The sequence below is a fragment of the Megalopta genalis genome, chromosome 9 (assembly GCF_051020955.1).
Source record: "Megalopta genalis isolate 19385.01 chromosome 9, iyMegGena1_principal, whole genome shotgun sequence".
In the NCBI taxonomy this organism is placed as follows: domain Eukaryota; kingdom Metazoa; phylum Arthropoda; class Insecta; order Hymenoptera; family Halictidae; genus Megalopta; species Megalopta genalis.
Genome location: NC_135021.1, coordinates 2646916 through 2671616, shown reverse-complemented (window position 1 = coordinate 2671616; position 24701 = coordinate 2646916).

The following is a 24701-nucleotide window of genomic DNA, read 5'->3' as shown; positions in this document are numbered from 1 at the left end:
AACAAATGAACAAATGAACAAATGAACATATGAACAATTGAACGAATGAACGAATGAACGAATGAACGAATGAACGAATGAACGAAGGAACGAATGAACGAAGGAACGAATGAACAAATGAACAAATGAACAAATGAACAAATGAACAAATGAACAAATGAACGAATGAACGAATGAACGAATGAACGAATGAACGAATGAACAAATGGACAAATGAACAAATGAACAAATGGACAAATGAACAAAAGAACAAAAGAACAAATGAACAAATGAACAAATGAACAAATGTACAAATGAACAAATGAACAAATGAATAAATGGACAAATGAACAAATGAACAAATGAACAAATGAACAAATGAACAAATGTACAAATGAACAATTGAACAAATGAACAAATGAACAAATGAACAAATGAACAAATGGACAAAAGGACAAATGAACAAATGGACAAATGGACAAATGAACAAATGAACAAATGAACAAATGAACAAATGAACAAATGAACAAATGAACAAATGAACAAATGAACAAATGAACAAATGAACAAATGAGCGAATAGACAAATGAACAAATGAACAAATGAACAAATGAACAAATGAACAAATGAACAAATGAACAAATGAACAAATGAACAAATGAACAAATGAACAAATGAACATATGAACAATTGAACGAATGAACGAATGAACGAATGAACGAATGAACGAATGAACGAATGAACGAAGGAACGAATGAACGAAGGAACAAATGAACAAATGAACAAATGAACAAATGAACAAATGAACAAATGAACGAATGAACGAATGAACGAATGAACGAATGAACAAATGAACAAATGAACAAATGGACAAATGAACAAATGAACAAATGGACAAATGAACAAAAGAACAAAAGAACAAAAGAACAAATGAACAAATGAACAAATGTACAAATGAACAAATGAACAAATGAATAAATGGACAAATGAACAAATGAACAAATGAACAAATGAACAAATGAACAAATGTACAAATGAATAATTGAACAAATGAACAAATGAACAAATGAACAAATGAACAAATGGACAAAAGGACAAATGAACAAATGGACAAATGGACAAATGAACAAATGAACAAATGAGCGAATAGACAAATGAACGAATGAACAAATGAACGAAGGAACAAATGAACAAATGAACAAATGGACAAATGAACAAATGAACAAATGAACAAATGAACAAATGAACAAATGTACAAATGAACAAATGAATAAATGAACAATTGAACAAATGAACAAATGAACAATTGAACAATTGAACAAATGAACAAATGAACAAATGAACAAATGAACAAATGAACAAATGAACAAATGAACAAATGAACAAATGAACAAATGAACAAATGAACAAATGAACAAATGAACAAATGAACAAATGAACAAATGAACAAATGAACAAATGATCAAATGGACAAATGAACATATGAACAAATGAACAAATGGACAAATTGACAAATGATCATATGAACAAATGAACAAATGGACAATTGAACAAATGAACAAAAGAACAATTGATCAAATGAACAAATGAACAAATGAACAAATAAAAAAATGAACAAATGAGCGAATAGACAATCGCACAAATGAACAAATGAACAAATGAACAAATGAACAAATGAACAAATGAACAAATGAACAAATGAACAAATGAACAAATGAACAAATGAACAAATGAACAAATGAACAAATGAACAAATGAACAAATGAACAAATGAACAAATGAACAAATGAACAAATGAACAAATGAACAAATGAACAAATGAACAAATGAACATATGAACAAATGAACAAATGAACAAATGAACAAATGAACAAATGAACAAATGAACAAATGGACAAATGGACAAATGAACAAATGGACAAATGGACAAATGAACAAATGAACAAATGAACAAATGAACAAATGAACAAATGAACAAATGAACAAATGAACAAATGAACAAATGAACAAATGAACAAATGAACATATGAACAATTGAACGAATGAACGAATGAACGAATGAACGAATGAACGAATGAACGAATGAACGAAGGAACGAATGAACGAAGGAACAAATGAACAAATGAACAAATGAACAAATGAACAAATGAACGAATGAACGAATGAACGAATGAACGAATGAACGAATGAACAAATGAACAAATGAACAAATGAACAAATGAACAAATGAACAAATGAACAAATGGACAAATGAACAAAAGAACAAAAGAACAAAAGAACAAATGAACAAATGAACAAATGTACAAATGAACAAATGAACAAATGAATAAATGGACAAATGAACAAATGAACAAATGAACAATTGAACAAATGAACAAATGAACAAATGAACAAATGAACAAATGAACAAATGGACAAAAGGACAAATGAACAAATGGACAAATGGACAAATGAACAAATGAACAAATGAACAAATGAACAAATGAACAAATGAACAAATGAACAAATGAACAAATGAACAAATGAACAAATGAACAAATGAACAAATGAACAAATGAACAAATGAACAAATGAACAAATGAACAAATGAACAAATGAACAAATGAGCGAATAGACAAATGAACAAATGAACAAATGAACAAATGAACAAATGAACCAATGAACGAATGAACAAATGAACAAATGAACAAATGAACAAATGAACAAATGAACAAATGAACAAACGAACAAATGAACAAATGAACAAATGAACAAATGAACAAATGATCAAATGAACAAATGGACAAATGGACAAATGGACAAATGGACAAATGGACAAATGGACAAATGGACAAATGGACAAATGGACAAATGGACAAATGGACAAATGGACAAATGGACAAATGAACAATTGGACAAATGGACAAATGAACAAATGGACAAATGAACAAATGAACAAATGAACAAATGAACAAATGAACAAATGAACAAATGAACAAATGAACAAATGAACAAATGAACAAATGAACAAATGAACAAATGAACAAATGAACAAATGAACAAATGAACAAATGAACAAATGAACAAATGAACAAGTGGACAAATGAACAAATGAACAAATGAACAAATGATCAAATGAACAAATGCACAAATGAACAAATGAACAAATGAACAAATGAACAAATGAACAAATGAACAAATGAACAAATGAACAAATGAACAAATGAACAAATGAACAAATGAACAAATGAACAAATGAACAAATGAACAAATGAACAAATTGACAAATGAACATATGAACAAATGAACAAATGGACAAATTGACAAATGAACATATAAACAAATGAACAAATGGACAAATGAACAAATGAACAAATGAACAAATGAACAAATGAACAATTGAACAAATGAACAAATGAACTAATAAACAAATGAACAAATGTGCGAATAGACAATCGCACAAATGAACAAATGAACAAATGAACAAATGAACAAATGAACAAATGAACAAATGAACAAATGATCAAATAAACAAATGAACAAATGAACAAATGTACAATTGAACAAATGAACAAATGAACAAATGAACAAATGAACAAATGAACAAATGGACAAATGAACAAATGAACAAATGATCAATTGAACAAATGAACAAATGAACAAATGAACAAATGAACAAATGAACAAATAAACAAATGAACAAATGAACAAATGAGCGAATAGGCAAATGAACGAAGGAACAAATGAACGACTGAACAAATGAACAAATGAACGAATGAACAAATGAACAAATGAACAAATGAACAAATGAACAAATGAACAAATGAACAAATGAACAAATGAACAAATGAACAAATGAACAATTGAACAAATGAACAAATGAACAAATGAACAAATGAACAAATGAACAAATGAACAAATGAACAAATGAACAAATGAACAAGTGGACAAATGAACAAATGAACAAATGAACAAATGAACAAATGAACAAAAGAACCAATGAACGAATTAACAAATGAACAAATGAGCGAATAGACAATCGCACAAATGAACAAATGAACAAATGAACAAATGATCAAATGAACAAATGAACAAATGAACAAATGAACAAATGAACAAATGAACAAATGAACAAATGAACAAATGAACAAATGAACAAATGAACAAATGAACAAGTGGACAAATGAACAAATGAACAATTGAACAAATGAACAAATGAACAAATGAACAAATGAACAAATGAACAAATGAACAAATGAACAAATGAACAAGTGGACAAATGAACAAATGAACAAATGAACAAATGAACAAAAGAACCAATGAACGAATTAACAAATGAACAAATGAGCGAATAGACAATCGCACAAATGAACAAATGAACAAATGAACAAATGATCAAATGAACAAATGAACAAATGAACAAATGAACAAATGAACAAATGAACAAATGAACAAATGAACAAATGAACAAATGAACAAATGAACAAATGAACAAATGAACAAATGAACAAATGAACAAATGAACAAATGAACAAATGAACAAATGAACAAATGAACAAATGAACAAATGAACAAATGATCAAATGGACAAATGAACATATGAACAAATGAACAAATGGACAAATTGACAAATGATCATATGAACAAATGAACAAATGGACAATTGAACAAATGAACAAAAGAACAATTGAACAAATGAACAAATGAACAAATAAACAAATGAACAAATGAGCGAATAGACAATCGCACAAATGAACAAATGAACAAATGAACAAATGAACAAATGAACAAATGAACAAATGTGCAAATGAAGAAATGAAGAAATGAACAAATGAACAAATGAACAAATGAACAAATGAACAAATGAACGAGTGAACAAAAGAACCAATGAACGAATTAACAAATGAACAAATGAGCGAATAGACAATCGCACAAATGAACAAATGAACAAATGAACAAATGATCAAATGAACAAATGAACAAATGAACAAATGAACAAATGAACAAATGAACAAATGGACAAATGAACAAATGAACAAATGAACAAATGAACAAATGAACAAATGAACAAATGAACAAATGAACAAATGAACAAATGAACAAATGAACAAATGAACAAATGAACAAATGAGTGAATAGACAAATCAACGAATGAACAAATGAACAAATGAACGATTGAACAAATGAACAAATGAACAAATGTACAAATGAACAAATGAACAAATGAACAAATGAACAAATGAACAAATGAACAAATGAACAAATGAACAAATGAACAAATGAACAAATGAACAAATGAACAAATGAACAAATGAACAAATGAACAAATGAACAAATGAACAAATGAACAAATGAACATATGAACAAATGAACAAATGAACAAATGAACAAATGAACAAATGAACAAATGAACAAATGGACAAAGGAACAAATGGACAAATGGACAAATGAACAAATGAACAAATGAACAAATGAACAAATGAACAAATGAACAAATGAACAAATGAACAAATGAACAAATGAACAAATGAACAAATGAACAAATGAACAAATGAACATATGAACAATTGAACGAATGAACGAATGAACGAATGAACGAATGAACGAATGAACGAATGAACGAAGGAACGAATGAACGAAGGAACAAATGAACAAATGAACAAATGAACAAATGAACAAATGAACAAATGAACAAATGAACGAATGAACGAATGAACGAATGAACGAATGAACAAATGAACAAATGAACAAATGGACAAATGAACAAATGAACAAATGGACAAATGAACAAAAGAACAAAAGAACAAAAGAACAAATGAACAAATGAACAAATGTACAAATGAACAAATGAACAAATGAATAAATGGACAAATGAACAAATGAACAAATGAACAAATGAACAAATGAACAAATGTACAAATGAACAATTGAACAAATGAACAAATGAACAAATGAACAAATGAACAAATGGACAAAAGGACAAATGAACAAATGGACAAATGGACAAATGAACAAATGAACAAATGAGCGAATAGACAAATGAACGAATGAACAAATGAACGAAGGAACAAATGAACAAATGAACAAATGGACAAATGAACAAATGAACAAATGAACAAATGAACAAATGTACAAATGAACAAATGAATAAATGAACAATTGAACAAATGAACAAATGAACAATTGAACAATTGAACAAATGAACAAATGAACAAATGAACAAATGAACAAATGAACAAATGAACAAATGAACAAATGAACAAATGAACAAATGAACAAATGAACAAATGAACAAATGAACAAATGAACAAATGAACAAATGAACAAATGAACAAATGAACAAATGAACAAATGAACAAATGATCAAATGGACAAATGAACATATGAACAAATGAACAAATGGACAAATTGACAAATGATCATATGAACAAATGAACAAATGGACAATTGAACAAATGAACAAAAGAACAATTGATCAAATGAACAAATGAACAAATAAAAAAATGAACAAATGAGCGAATAGACAATCGCACAAATGAACAAATGAACAAATGAACAAATGAACAAATGAACAAATGAACAAATGAACAAATGAACAAATGAACAAATGAACAAATGAACAAATGAACAAATGAACAAATGAACAAATGAACAAATGAACAAATGAACAAATGAACAAATGAACAAATGAACAAAAGAACATATGAACAAATGAACAAATGAACAAATGAACAAATGAACAAATGAACAAATGAACAAATGGACAAATGGACAAATGAACAAATGGACAAATGGACAAATGAACAAATGAACAAATGAACAAATGAACAAATGAACAAATGAACAAATGAACAAATGAACAAATGAACAAATGAACAAATGAACAAATGAACATATGAACAATTGAACGAATGAACGAATGAACGAATGAACGAATGAACGAATGAACGAATGAACGAAGGAACGAATGAACGAAGGAACAAATGAACAAATGAACAAATGAACAAATGAACAAATGAACGAATGAACGAATGAACGAATGAACGAATGAACGAATGAACAAATGAACAAATGAACAAATGAACAAATGAACAAATGAACAAATGGACAAATGAACAAAAGAACAAAAGAACAAAAGAACAAATGAACAAATGAACAAATGTACAAATGAACAAATGAACAAATGAATAAATGGACAAATGAACAAATGAACAAATGAACAAATGTACAAATGAACAATTGAACAAATGAACAAATGAACAAATGAACAAATGAACAAATGAACAAATGGACAAAAGGACAAATGAACAAATGGACAAATGGACAAATGAACAAATGAACAAATGAACAAATGAACAAATGAACAAATGAACAAATGAACAAATGAACAAATGAACAAATGAACAAATGAACAAATGAACAAATGAACAAATGAACAAATGAACAAATGAACAAATGAACAAATGAACAAATGAGCGAATAGACAAATGAACAAATGAACAAATGAACAAATGAACAAATGAACCAATGAACGAATGAACAAATGAACAAATGAACAAATGAACAAATGAACAAATGAACAAATGAACAAACGAACAAATGAACAAATGAACAAATGAACAAATGAACAAATGATCAAATGAACAAATGGACAAATGGACAAATGGACAAATGGACAAATGGACAAATGGACAAATGGACAAATGGACAAATGGACAAATGGACAAATGGACAAATGGACAAATGGACAAATGAACAATTGGACAAATGGACAAATGAACAAATGGACAAATGAACAAATGAACAAATGAACAAATGAACAAATGAACAAATGAACAAATGAACAAATGAACAAATGAACAAATGAACAAATGAACAAATGAACAAATGAACAAATGAACAAATGAACAAGTGGACAAATGAACAAATGAACAAATGAACAAATGATCAAATGAACAAATGCACAAATGAACAAATGAACAAATGAACAAATGAACAAATGAACAAATGAACAAATGAACAAATGAACAAATGAACAAATGAACAAATGAACAAATGAACAAATGAACAAATGAACAAATGAACAAATGAACAAATGAACAAATTGACAAATGAACATATGAACAAATGAACAAATGGACAAATTGACAAATGAACATATAAACAAATGAACAAATGGACAAATGAACAAATGAACAAATGAACAAATGAACAAATGAACAAATGAACAATTGAACAAATGAACAAATGAACTAATAAACAAATGAACAAATGTGCGAATAGACAATCGCACAAATGAACAAATGAACAAATGAACAAATGAACAAATGAACAAATAAACAAATGAACAAATGAACAAATGTACAATTGAACAAATGAACAAATGAACAAATGAACAAATGAACAAATGAACAAATGAACAAATGAACAAATGAACAAATGGACAAATGAACAAATGAACAAATGATCAATTGAACAAATGAACAAATGAACAAATGAACAAATGAACAAATGAACAAATAAACAAATGAACAAATGAACAAATGAGCGAATAGGCAAATGAACGAAGGAACAAATGAACGACTGAACAAATGAACAAATGAACGAATGAACAAATGAACAAATGAACAAATGAACAAATGAACAAATGAACAAATGAACAAATGAACAAATGAACAATTGAACAAATGAACAAATGAACAAATGAACAAATGAACAAATGAACAAATGAACAAATGAACAAATGAACAAATGAACAAGTGGACAAATGAACAAATGAACAAATGAACAAATGAACAAATGAACAAAAGAACCAATGAACGAATTAACAAATGAACAAATGAGCGAATAGACAATCGCACAAATGAACAAATGAACAAATGAACAAATGATCAAATGAACAAATGAACAAATGAACAAATGAACAAATGAACAAATGAACAAATGAACAAATGAACAAATGAACAAATGAACAAATGAACAAATGAACAAATGAACAAATGAACAAATGAACAAATGAACAAATGAACAAATGAACAAATGAACAAATGAACAAATGAACAAATGAACAAATGAACAAATGAACAAATGAACAAATGATCACATGGACAAATGAACATATGAACAAATGAACAAATGGACAAATTGACAAATGATCATATGAACAAATGAACAAATGGACAATTGAACAAATGAACAAAAGAACAATTGAACAAATGAACAAATGATCAAATGAACAAATGAACAAATGAGCGAATAGACAATCGCACAAATGAACAAATGAACAAATGAACAAATGAACAAATGAGCAAATGAAGAAATGAACAAATGAACAAATGAACAAATGAACAAATGAACAAATGAACAAATGAACAAATGAACAAATGAACGAGTGAACAAAAGAACCAATGAACGAATTAACAAATGAACAAATGAGCGAATAGACAATCGCACAAATGAACAAATGAACAAATGAACAAATGATCAAATGAACAAATGAACAAATGAACAAATGAACAAATGAACAAATGAACAAATGAACAAATGGACAAATGAACAAATGAACAAATGAACAAATGAACAAATGAACAAATGAACAAATGAACAAATGAACAAATGAACAAATGAACAAATGAACAAATGAACAAATGAGTGAATAGACAAATGAACGACTGAACAAATGAACAAATGAACGATTGAACAAATGAACAAATGAACAAATGTACAAATGAACAAATGAACAAATGAACAAATGAACAAATGAACATATGAACAAATGAACAAATGAACAAATGAACAAATGAACAAATGAACAAATGAACAAATGAACAAATGAACAAATGAACAAATGAACAAATGAACAAATGAGCGAATAGACAATCGCACAAATGAACAAATGAACAAATGAAAAAAAATGAACAAATGAACAAATGAACAAATGAACAAATGAACAAATGAACAAATGAACAAATGAACAAATGAACAAATGAACAAATGAACAAATGAACAAATGAACAAATGAACAAATGAACAAATGTACAAATGAACAAATGAACAAATGAACAAATGAACAAATGAACAAATGATCAAATGAACAAATGAACAAATGAACAAATGAACAAATGTACAAATGAACAAATGAACAAATGAACAAATGAGCGAATAGACAAATGAACGAATGAACAAATGAACAAATGAGCGAATAGACAAATGAACGAATGAACAAATGAACGAAGGAACAAATGAACAAATGAACAAATGAACAAATGAACAAATGAGCGAATAGGCAAATGAACGAATGAACAAATGAACAAACGAACAAACGATCAAGTGAACAAATGAACAAATGGAAAAATGAACAAATGAACAAATGAACAAATGAACAAAAGAACAAATTAGCGAATAGACAATCGCACAAATGAACAAATGAACAAATGAACAAGTGAACAAATGAACAAATGAACAAATGAACAAATGAACAAATGAACAAATGAACAAATGAACAAATGAACAAATGAACAAATGAACAAATGTACAAATGAACAAATGAACAAGTGAACAAATGAACAAATGAACAAATGAACAAATGAACATATGAACAAATGAACAAATGGACAAATTGACAAATGAACATATGAACAAATGAACAAATGGACAAATGAACAAATGCACAAATGAACAAATGAACAAATGAACAAATTGACAAATGAACATATGAACAAATGAACAAATGGACAAATTGACAAATGAACATATAAACAAATGAACAAATGGACAAATGAACAAATGAACGAATGAACAAATGAACAAATGAACAATTGAACAAATGAACAAATGAACTAATAAACAAATGAACAAATGTGCGAATAGACAATCGCACAAATGAACAAATGAACAAATGAACAAATGAACAAATGAACAAATGAACAAATGAACAAATAAACAAATGAACAAATGAACAAATGAACAATTGAACAAATGAACAAATGAACAAATGAACAAATGAACAAATGAACAAATGAACAAATGGACAAATGAACAAATGAACAAATGATCAATTGAACAAATGAACAAATGAACAAATGAACAAATGAACAAATAAACAAATGAACAAATGAACAAATGAGCGAATAGGCAAATGAACGAAGGAACAAATGAACGACTGAACAAATGAACAAATGAACGAATGAACAAATGAACAAATGAACAAATGAACAAATGAACAAATGAACAAATGAACAAATGAACAAATGAACAAATGAACAAATGAACAATTGAACAAATGAACAAATGAACAAATGAACAAATGAACAAATGAACAAATGAACAAATGAACAAATGAACAAATGAACAAATGAACAAGTGGACAAATGAACAAATGAACAAATGAACAAATGAACAAATGAACAAGTGGACAAATGAACAAATGAACAAATGAACAAATGAACAAATGAACAAAAGAACCAATGAACGAATTAACAAATGAACAAATGAGCGAATAGACAATCGCACAAATGAACAAATGAACAAATGAACAAATGATCAAATGAACAAATGAACAAATGAACAAATGAACAAATGAACAAATGAACAAATGAACAAATGAACAAATGAACAAATGAACAAATGAACAAATGAACAAATGAACAAATGAACAAATGATCAAATGAGCAAATGAACAAATGAACAAATGAACAAATGAACAAATGAACAAATGAACAAATGAACAAATGAACAAATGAACAAATGAACAAATGATCAAATGGACAAATGAACATATGAACAAATGAACAAATGGACAAATTGACAAATGATCATATGAACAAATGAACAAATGGACAATTGAACAAATGAACAAAAGAACAATTGAACAAATGAACAAATGAACAAATAAACAAATGAACAAATGAGCGAATAGACAATCGCACAAATGAACAAATGAACAAATGAACAAATGAACAAATGAACAAATGAGCAAATGAAGAAATGAAGAAATGAACAAATGAACAAATGAACAAATGAACAAATGAACAAATGAACAAATGAACAAATGAACAAATGAACAAATGAACGAGTGAACAAAAGAACCAATGAACGAATTAACAAATGAACAAATGAGCGAATAGACAATCGCACAAATGAACAAATGAACAAATGAACAAATGATCAAATGAACAAATGAACAAATGAACAAATGAACAAATGAACAAATGAACAAATGAACAAATGAGTGAATAGACAAATGAACGACTGAACAAATGAACAAATGAACGATTGAACAAATGAACAAATGAACAAATGTACAAATGAACAAATGAACAAATGAACAAATGAACATATGAACATATGAACAAATGAACAAATGAACATATGAACAAATGAACAAATGAACAAATGTACAAATGAACAAATGAACATATGAACAATTGAACGAATGAACGAATGAACGAAGTAACGAATGAACAAATGAACAAATGAACAAATGAACAAATGAACAAATGAACAAATGAACAAATGAACAAATGAACAAATGGAAAAATGAACAAATGAACAAATGAACAAATGAACAAATGAACAAATGAACAAATGAACAAATGAACAAATGAACAAATGAACAAATGAACAAATGAGCGAATAGACAATCGCACAAATGAACAAATGAACAAATGAAAAAAAATGAACAAATGAACAAATGAACAAATGAACAAATGAACAAATGAACAAATGAACAAATGAACAAATGAACAAATGTACAAATGAACAAATGAACAAATGAACAAATGAACAAATGAACAAATGATCAAATGAACAAATGAACAAATGAACAAATGAACAAATGTACAAATGAACAAATGAACAAATGAACAAATGAGCGAATAGACAAATGAACGAATGAACAAATGAACAAATGAGCGAATAGACAAATGAACGAATGAACAAATGAACGAAGGAACAAATGAACAAATGAACAAATGAACAAATGAACAAATGAGCGAATAGGCAAATGAACGAATGAACAAATGAACAAACGAACAAACGATCAAGTGAACAAATGAACAAATGGAAAAATGAACAAATGAACAAATGAACAAATGAACAAAAGAACAAATTAGCGAATAGACAATCGCACAAATGAACAAATGAACAAATGAAAAAAATGAACAAATGAACAAATGAACAAATGAACAAATGAACAAATGAACAAATGAACAAATGAACAAATGAGTGAATAGACAAATGAACGACTGAACAAATGAACAAATGAACGATTGAACAAATGAACAAATGAACAAATGTACAAATGAACAAATGAACAAATGAACAAATGAACATATGAACATATGAACAAATGAACAAATGAACATATGAACAAATGAACAAATGAACAAATGTACAAATGAACAAATGAACATATGAACAATTGAACGAATGAACGAATGAACGAAGTAACGAATGAACAAATGAACAAATGAACAAATGAACAAATGAACAAATGAACAAATGAACAAATGAACAAATGAACAAATGGAAAAATGAACAAATGAACAAATGAACAAATGAACAAATGAACAAATGAACAAATGAACAAATGAACAAATGAACAAATGAACAAATGAACAAATGAGCGAATAGACAATCGCACAAATGAACAAATGAACAAATGAAAAAAAATGAACAAATGAACAAATGAACAAATGAACAAATGAACAAATGAACAAATGAACAAATGAACAAATGAACAAATGTACAAATGAACAAATGAACAAATGAACAAATGAACAAATGAACAAATGATCAAATGAACAAATGAACAAATGAACAAATGAACAAATGTACAAATGAACAAATGAACAAATGAACAAATGAGCGAATAGACAAATGAACGAATGAACAAATGAACAAATGAGCGAATAGACAAATGAACGAATGAACAAATGAACGAAGGAACAAATGAACAAATGAACAAATGAACAAATGAACAAATGAGCGAATAGGCAAATGAACGAATGAACAAATGAACAAACGAACAAACGATCAAGTGAACAAATGAACAAATGGAAAAATGAACAAATGAACAAATGAACAAATGAACAAAAGAACAAATTAGCGAATAGACAATCGCACAAATGAACAAATGAACAAATGAAAAAAATGAACAAATGAACAAATGAACAAATGAACAAATGAACAAATGAACAAATGAACAAATGAACAAATGAACAAATGATCAAATGAACAAATGAACAAACGAACAAATGAACAAACGAACAAATGAACAAATGAACAAATGATCAAATGAAAAAATGAACAAATGAACAAATGAACAAATGAACAAATGAACAAATGAACAAATGAACAAATGAAGAAATGAACAAATGAACAAATGAACAAATGAACAAATGAACAAATGAACATATGAACAAATGAACAAATGAACCAATGAACGAATGAACGAATGAACGAATGAACGAATGAGCGAATGAACGAATGAACGAATGAACGAATGAACGAATGAACGAATGAACGAATGAACGAATGAACGAATGAACGAATGAACGAATGAACGAATGAACGAATGAACGAATGAACAAATGAACAAATGAACAAATGAACAAATGAACAAATGAACAAATGAACAAATGAACGAATGAACAAATGAACGAATGAACGAATGAACGAATGAACGAATGAACGAATGAACGAATGAACAAATGAACAAATGAACAAATGAACAAATGGACAAATGGACAAATGGACAAATGGACAAATGGACAAATGGACAAATGGACAAATGGACAAATGGACAAATGGACAAATGGACAAATGGACAAATGGACAAATGGACAAATGGACAAATGGACAAATGGACAATTGGACAAATGGACAAATGGACAAATGGACAAATGGACAAATGGACAAATGGACAAATGGACAAATGGACAAATGGACAAATGGACAATTGGACAAATGGACAAATGGACAAATGGACAAATGGACAAATGAACAAATGAACAAATGAACAAATGAACAAATGAACAAATGAACAAATGAACAATTGAACAAATGAACAAATGAACAAATGAACAAATGAACAAATGAACAAATGAACAAATGAACAAATGAACAAATGAACAAATGAACAAATGTGCAAATGAACAAATGAACAAATGAACAAATGAACAAATGAACAAATGAACAAATGAACAAATGAACAAATGAACAAATGAACGAATGAACGAATGAACGAATGAACCAATGAACCAATGAACCAATGAACCAATGAACCAATGAACAAATGAACAAATGAACAAATGGACAAATGGACAAATGGACAAATGGACAAATTTACAAATGGACAAATGGACAAATGGACAAATGGACAAATGGACAAATGGACAAATGGACAAATGGACAAATGGACAAATGAACAAATGAACAAATGTGCAAATGAACAAATGAACAACTGAACAAATGAACAAATGAACAAATGAACAAATGAACAAATGGACAAATGAACGAATGAACGAATGAACGAATGAACGAATGAACCAATGAACCAATGAACCAATGAACAAATGAACAAATGAACAAATGGATAAATGGACAAATGAACAAATGAACAAATGAACAAATGAACAATTGAACAAATGAACAATTGAACAAATGAACAAATGAACAAATGAACAAATGAACTCATGAACTCATGAACTCATGAACTCATGAACAAATGAACAAATGAACAAATGAACAAATGAACAAATGAACAAATGAACAAATGAACAAATGAACAAATGAACAAATGAACAAATGAACAAATGAACAAATGAACAAATGAACAAATGAACAAATGAACAAATGAACAAATGAACAAATGAACAAATGAACAAATGAACAAATGAACAAATGAACAAATGATCAAATGAACAAATGAACAAATGAACAAATGAACAAATGAACAAATGAACAAATGAACAAATGAACAATTGAACAAGTGAACAAATGAACAAACGAACAAATGAACAAATGAGCGAATAGACAAATGAACAAATGAACAAATGAACAAATGAACAAATGAGCGAATAGACAAAGGAACGAATGAACAAATGAACAAATGAGCGAATAGACAAATGAACGAATGAACAAATGAACGAAGGAACAAATGAACAAATGAACAAATGAACAAATGAACAAATGAGCGAATAGACAAATGAACGAATGAACAAATGAACAAATGAACGAATGAACAAATGAACAAATGGACAAATGAACAAATGAACAAATGAACAAATGGACAAATGAACAAAAGATCAAAAGAACAAACGAACAAATGAACAAATGAACAAATGTACAAATGAACAAATGAACAAATGAACAAATGAACAATTGAACAAATGAACAAATGAACAAATGAACAAATGAACAAATGAACAACTGAACAAATGAACAACTGAACAACTGAACAAATGAACAAATGAACAAATGAACAAGTGAACAAATGAACAAATGAACAAATGAACAAATGAGCGAATAGACAAATGAACAAATGAAGAAATGAACAAATGAACCAATGAACGAATGAACAAATGAACAAATGAACAAATGAACAAATGAACAAATGAACAAATGAACAAATGAACAAATGAACAAATGAACAAATGAACAAATGAACAAATTAACAAATGAGCAAATGGACAAATGGACAAATGGACAAATGGACAAATGGACAAATGGACAAATGGACAAATGGACAAATGGACAAATGGACAAATGGACAAATGGACAAATGGACAAATGGACAAATGAACAATTGGACAAATGGACAAATGAACAAATGGACAAATGGACAAATGAACAAATGGACAAATGAACAAATGAACAAATGAACAAATGAACAAATGAACAAATGAACAAATGAACAAATGAACAAATGAACAAATGAACAAATGAACAAATGAACAAATGAACAAATGAACAAGTGGACAAATGAACAAATGAACAAATGAGCGAATAGACAAATGAACAAATGAACAAATGAACAAATGAACCAATGAACGAATGAACAAATGAACAAATGAACTAATGAACAAATGAACAAATGAACAAATGAACAAACGAACAAATGAACAAATGAACAAATGAACAAATGAACAAATGATCAAATGAACAAATGGACAAATGGACAAATGGACAAATGGACAAATGGACAAATGGACAATTGGACAAATGGACAAATGGACAAATGGACAAATGGACAAATGGACAAATGAACAATTGGACAAATGGACAAATGAACAAATGGACAAATGAACAAATGAACAAATGAACAAATGAACAAATGAACAAATGAACAAATGAACAAATGAACAAATGAACAAATGAACAAATGAACAAATGAACAAATGAACAAATGAACAAATGAACAAATGAACAAGTGGACAAATGAACAAATGAACAAATGAACAAATGATCAAATGAACAAATGCACAAATGAACAAATGAACAAATGAACAAATGAACAAATGAACAAATGAACAAATGAACAAATGAACAAATGAACAAATGAACAAATGAACAAATGAACAAATGAACAAATGAACAAATGAACAAATGAACAAATTGACAAATGAACATATGAACAAATGAACAAATGGACAAATTGACAAATGAACATATAAACAAATGAACAAATGGACAAATGAACAAATGAACAAATGAACAAATGAACAAATGAACAAATGAACAATTGAACAAATGAACAAATGAACTAATAAACAAATGAACAAATGTGCGAATAGACAATCGCACAAATGAACAAATGAACAAATGAACAAATGAACAAATGAACAAATGAACAAATGAACAAATGAACAAATAAACAAATGAACAAATGAACAAATGAACAATTGAACAAATGAACAAATGAACAAATGAACAAATGAACAAATGAACAAATGGACAAATGAACAAATGAACAAATGATCAATTGAACAAATGAACAAATGAACAAATGAACAAATGAACAAATAAGCAAATGAACAAATGAACAAATGAGCGAATAGGCAAATGAACGAAGGAACAAATGAACGACTGAACAAATGAACAAATGAACGAATGAACAAATGAACAAATGAACAAATGAACAAATGAACAAATGAACAAATGAACAAATGAACAAATGAACAAATGAACAAATGAACAATTGAACAAATGAACAAATGAACAAATGAACAAATGAACAAATGAACAAATGAACAAATGAACAAATGAACAAGTGGACAAATGAACAAATGAACAAATGAACAAATGAACAAATGAACAAAAGAACCAATGAACGAATTAACAAATGAACAAATGAGCGAATAGACAATCGCACAAATGAACAAATGAACAAATGAACAAATGATCAAATGAACAAATGAACAAATGAACAAATGAACAAATGAACAAATGAACAAATGAACAAATGAACAAATGAACAAATGAACAAATGAACAAATGAACAAATGAACAAATGAACAAATGAACAAATGAACAAATGAACAAATGAACAAATGAACAAATGAACAAATGAACAAATGCACAAATGAACAAATGAACAAATGAACAAATGAACAAATGATCAAATGGACAAATGAACATATGAACAAATGAACAAATGGACAAATTGACAAATGATCATATGAACAAATGAACAAATGGACAATTGAACAAATGAACAAAAGAACAATTGAACAAATGAACAAATGAACAAATAAACAAATGAACAAATGAGCGAATAGACAATCGCACAAATGAACAAATGAACAAATGAACAAATGAACAAATGAACAAATGAGCAAATGAAGAAATGAAGAAATGAACAAATGAACAAATGAACAAATGAACAAATGAACAAATGAACAAATGAACAAATGAACAAATGAACGAGTGAACAAAAGAACCAATGAACGAATTAACAAATGAACAAATGAGCGAATAGACAATCGCACAAATGAACAAATGAACAAATGAACAAATGATCAAATGAACAAATGAACAAATGAACAAATGAACAAATGAACAAATGAACAAATGGACAAATGAACAAATGAACAAATGAACAAATGAACAAATGAACAAATGAACAAATGAACAAATGAACAAATGAACAAATGAACAAATGAACAAATGAACAAATGAACAAATGAGTGAATAGACAAATGAACGACTGAACAAATGAACAAATGAACGATTGAACAAATGAACAAATGAACAAATGTACAAATGAACAAATGAACAAATGAACAAATGAACAAATGAACAAATGAACATATGAACATATGAACAAATGAACAAATGAACATATGAACAAATGAACAAATGAACAAATGTACAAATGTACAAATGAACATATGAACAATTGAACGAATGAACGAATGAACGAAGTAACGAATGAACAAATGAACAAATGAACAAATGAACAAATGAACAAATGAACAAATGAACAAATGAACAAATGAACAAATGAACAAATGAACAAATGAACAAATGAACAAATGAACAAATGAACAAATGAACAAATGAACAAATGAACAAATGAACAAATGAACAAATGAACAAATGAGCGAATAGACAATCGCACAAATGAACAAATGAACAAATGAAAAAAAATGAACAAATGAACAAATGAACAAATGAACAAATGAACAAATGAACAAATGAACAAATGAACAAATGAACAAATGTACAAATGAACAAATGAACAAATGAACAAATGAACAAATGAACAAATGATCAAATGAACAAATGAACAAATGAACAAATGTACAAATGAACAAATGAACAAATGAACAAATGAGCGAATAGACAAATGAACGAATGAACAGATGAACAAATGAGCGAATAGACAAATGAACGAATGAACAAATGAACGAAGGAACAAATGAACAAATGAACAAATGAACAAATGAACAAATGAGCGAATAGGCAAATGAACGAATGAACAAATGAACAAACGAACAAACGATCATGTGAACAAATGAACAAATGGAAAAATGAACATATGAACAAATGAACAAATGAACAAAAGAACAAATTAGCGAATAGACAATCGCACAAATGAACAAATGAACAAATGAAAAAAATGAACAAATGAACAAATGAACAAATGAACAAATGAACAAATGAACAAATGAACAAATGAACAAATGAACAAATGAACAAATGAACGAGTGAACAAAAGAACCAATGAACGAATGAACAAATGAACAAATGAACAAATGAACAAATGATCAAATGGACAAATGAACATATGAACAAATGAACAAATGGACAAATTGACAAATGATCATATGAACAAATGAACAAATGGACAATTGAACAAATGAACAAAAGAACAATTGAACAAATGAACAAATGAACAAATAAACAAATGAACAAATGAGCGAATAGACAATCGCACAAATGAACAAATGAACAAATGAACAAATGAACAAATGAACAAATGAGCAAATGAAGAAATGAAGAAATGAAGAAATGAACAAATGAACAAATGAACAAATGAACAAATGAACAAATGAACAAATGAACAAATGAACGAGTGAACAAAAGAACCAATGAACGAATTAACAAATGAACAAATGAGCGAATAGACAATCGCACAAATGAACAAATGAACAAATGAACAAATGATCAAATGAACAAATGAACAAATGAACAAATGAACAAATGAACAAATGAACAAATGAACAAATGGACAAATGAACAAATGAACAAATGAACAAATGAACAAATGAACAAATGAACAAATGAACAAATGAACAAATGAACAAATGAACAAATGAGTGAATAGACAAATGAACGACTGAACAAATGAACAAATGAACGATTGAACAAATGAACAAATGAACAAATGTACAAATGAACAAATGAACAAATGAACAAATGAACAAATGAACAAATGAACATATGAACATATGAACAAATGAACAAATGAACATATGAACAAATGAACAAATGAACAAATGTACAAATGTACAAATGAACATATGAACAATTGAACGAATGAACGAATGAACGAAGTAACGAATGAACAAATGAACAAATGAACAAATGAACAAATGAACAAATGAACAAATGAACAAATGAACAAATGAACAAATGAACAAATGAACAAATGAACAAATGAACAAATGAACAAATGAACAAATGAACAAATGAACAAATGAACAAATGAACAAATGAACAAATGAACAAATGAGCGAATAGACAATCGCACAAATGAACAAATGAACAAATGAAAAAAAATGAACAAATGAACAAATGAACAAATGAACAAATGAACAAATGAACAAATGAACAAATGAACAAATGAACAAATGTACAAATGAACAAATGAACAAATGAACAAATGAACAAATGAACAAATGATCAAATGAACAAATGAACAAATGAACAAATGTACAAATGAACAAATGAACAAATGAACAAATGAGCGAATAGACAAATGAACGAATGAACAAATGAACAAATGAGCGAATAGACAAATGAACGAATGAACAAATGAACGAAGGAACAAATGAACAAATGAACAAATGAACAAATGAACAAATGAGCGAATAGGCAAATGAACGAATGAACAAATGAACAAACGAACAAACGATCATGTGAACAAATGAACAAATGGAAAAATGAACAAATGAACAAATGAACAAATGAACAAAAGAACAAATTAGCGAATAGACAATCGCACAAATGAACAAATGAACAAATGAAAAAAATGAACAAATGAACAAATGAACAAATGAACAAATGAACAAATGAACAAATGAACAAATGAACAAATGAACAAATGAACAAATGAACAAATGAACGAGTGAACAAAAGAACCAATGAACGAATTAACAAATGAACAAATGAGCGAATAGACAATCGCACAAATGAACAAATGAACAAATGAACAAATGATCAAATGAACAAATGAACAAATGAACAAATGAACAAATGAACAAATGATCAAATGAACAAATGAACAAATGAACAAATGAACAAATGGACAAATGAACAAATGAACAAATGAACAAATGAACAAATGAACAAATGAACAAATGAACAAATGAACAAATGAGTGAATAGACAAATGAACAAATGAACAAATGAACAAATGAACAAATGAACAAATGAACAAATGAACAAATGAACAAATGAACAAATGAACAAATGAACAAATGAACAAATGAACAAATGAACAAATGAGCGAATAGACAATCGCACAAATGAACAAATGAACAAATGAAAAAAATGAACAAATGAACAAATGAACAAATGAACAAATGAACAAATGAACAAATGAACAAATGAACAAATGAACAAATGAACAAATGAACAAATGAACAAATGAACAAATGAACAAATGAACAAATGAACAAATGAACAAATGAACAAATGAACAAATGAACAAATGAACAAATGAACAAATGATCAAATGAACAAATGAACAAATGAACAAATGAACAAATGTACAAATGAACAAATGAACAAATGAACAAATGAGCGAATAGACAAATGAACAAATGAACAAATGAACAAATGGACAAATGAACAAATGAACAAATGAACAAATGAACAAATGAACAATTGAACAAATGAACAAATGAACAAATAAACAAATGAACAAATGAGCGAATAGACAATCGTACAAATGAACAAATGAACAAATGAACAAATGAACAAATAAACAAATGAACAAATGAACAAAGGAACAAATGAACAAATGAACAAATGAACCAATGAACCAATGAACGAATGAACAAATGAACAAATGAACAAATGTACAAATGAACAAATGAACAAATGAACAAATGAACAAATGAACAAATGAACAAATGAACAAATGAACAAATGAACAAATGAACAAATGAACAAATGAACAAATGAACAAATGAACATATGAACAAATGAACAAATGAACAAATGAACAAATGAACATATGAACAAATGAACAAATGAACAAATGAACAAATGAACAAATGAACGAATGAACGAATGAACGAATGAACGAATGAACGAATGAACGAATGAACGAATGAACGAATGAACGAATGAACGAATGAACGAATGAACGAATGAACGAATGAACGAATGAACGAATGAACGAATGAACGAATGAACGAATGAACGAATGAACAAATGAACAAATGAACAAATGAACAAATGAACAGATGAACAAATGAACAAATGAACGAATGAACGAATGAACGAATGAACAAATGAACAAATGAACAAATGAACAAATGAACAAATGAACAAATGAACAAATGAACAAATGAACAAATGAACAAATGAACAAATGAACAAATGAACAAATGAACAAATGAACAAATGAACAAATGAACAAATGAACAAATGAACAAATGAACAAATGAACAAATGAACAAATGAACAAATGAACAAATGTACAAATGAACAAATGAACAAATGAACAAATGAACAAATGAACAAATGAACGAATGAACGAATGAACAAATGAAGATATGAACAAATGAACAAATGAACAAATGAACAAATGAACAAATGAACAAATGAACAAATGAACAAATGAACAAATGAACAAATGAACAAATGAACAAATGAACAAATGAACAAATGAACATATGAACGAATGAACGAATGAACGAATGAACGAATGAACGAAGGAACGAATGAACGAAGGAACAAATGAACAAATGAACAAATGAACAAATGAACAAATGAACAAATGAACAAATGAACAAATGAACAAATGAACAAATGAACAAATGAACAAATGAACAAATGAACAAATGAACAAATGGACAATTGAACAAATGAACAAATGAACAAATGAACAAATGGACAAATGAACAAATGGACAAATGAACAAATGAACAAATGAACAAATGGACAAATGAACAAATGAACAAATGAACAAATGGACAAATGAACAAATGAACAAATGAACAAATGAACAAATGAACAAATGAACAAATGAACAAATGAACAAATGAACAAATGAACAAATGAACATATGAACAAATGAACAAATGAACAAATGAACAAATGAACAAATGAACATATGAACAAATGAACAAATGAACAAATGAACAAATGCACAAATGAACAAATGAACAAATGAACAAATGAACAAATGAACAAATGAACAAATGAACAAATGTACAAATAAACAAATGAACAAATGAACAAATGAACCAATGAACGAATGAACGAATGAACGAATGAACGAATGAACGAATGAAAGAATGAACGAATGAACGAATGAACAAATGAACAAATGAACAAATGATCAATTGAACAAATGAACAAATGAACAAATGAACAAGTGAACAAATGAACAAATGAACAAATGAACAAATGAACAAATGAACAAATGAACAAATGAACAAATGAGCAAATGAACAAATGAACAAATGAACAAATGAACAAATGAACAAATGAACAAATGAACAAATGAACAAATGAACAAATGAACAAATGGACAAATGAACAAATGGACAAATGAACAAATGAACAAATGAACAAATGAACAAATGAACAAATGAACAAATGAACAAATGAGCAAATGAACAAATGAGCAAATGAACAAATGAGCAAATGAACAAATGAACAAATGAACAAATGAACAAATGAACAAATGAACAAATGAACAAATGAACAAATGAACAAATGAACAAATGAACAAATGAACCAATGAACAAATGAACAAATGAACAAATGAACAAATGAACAAA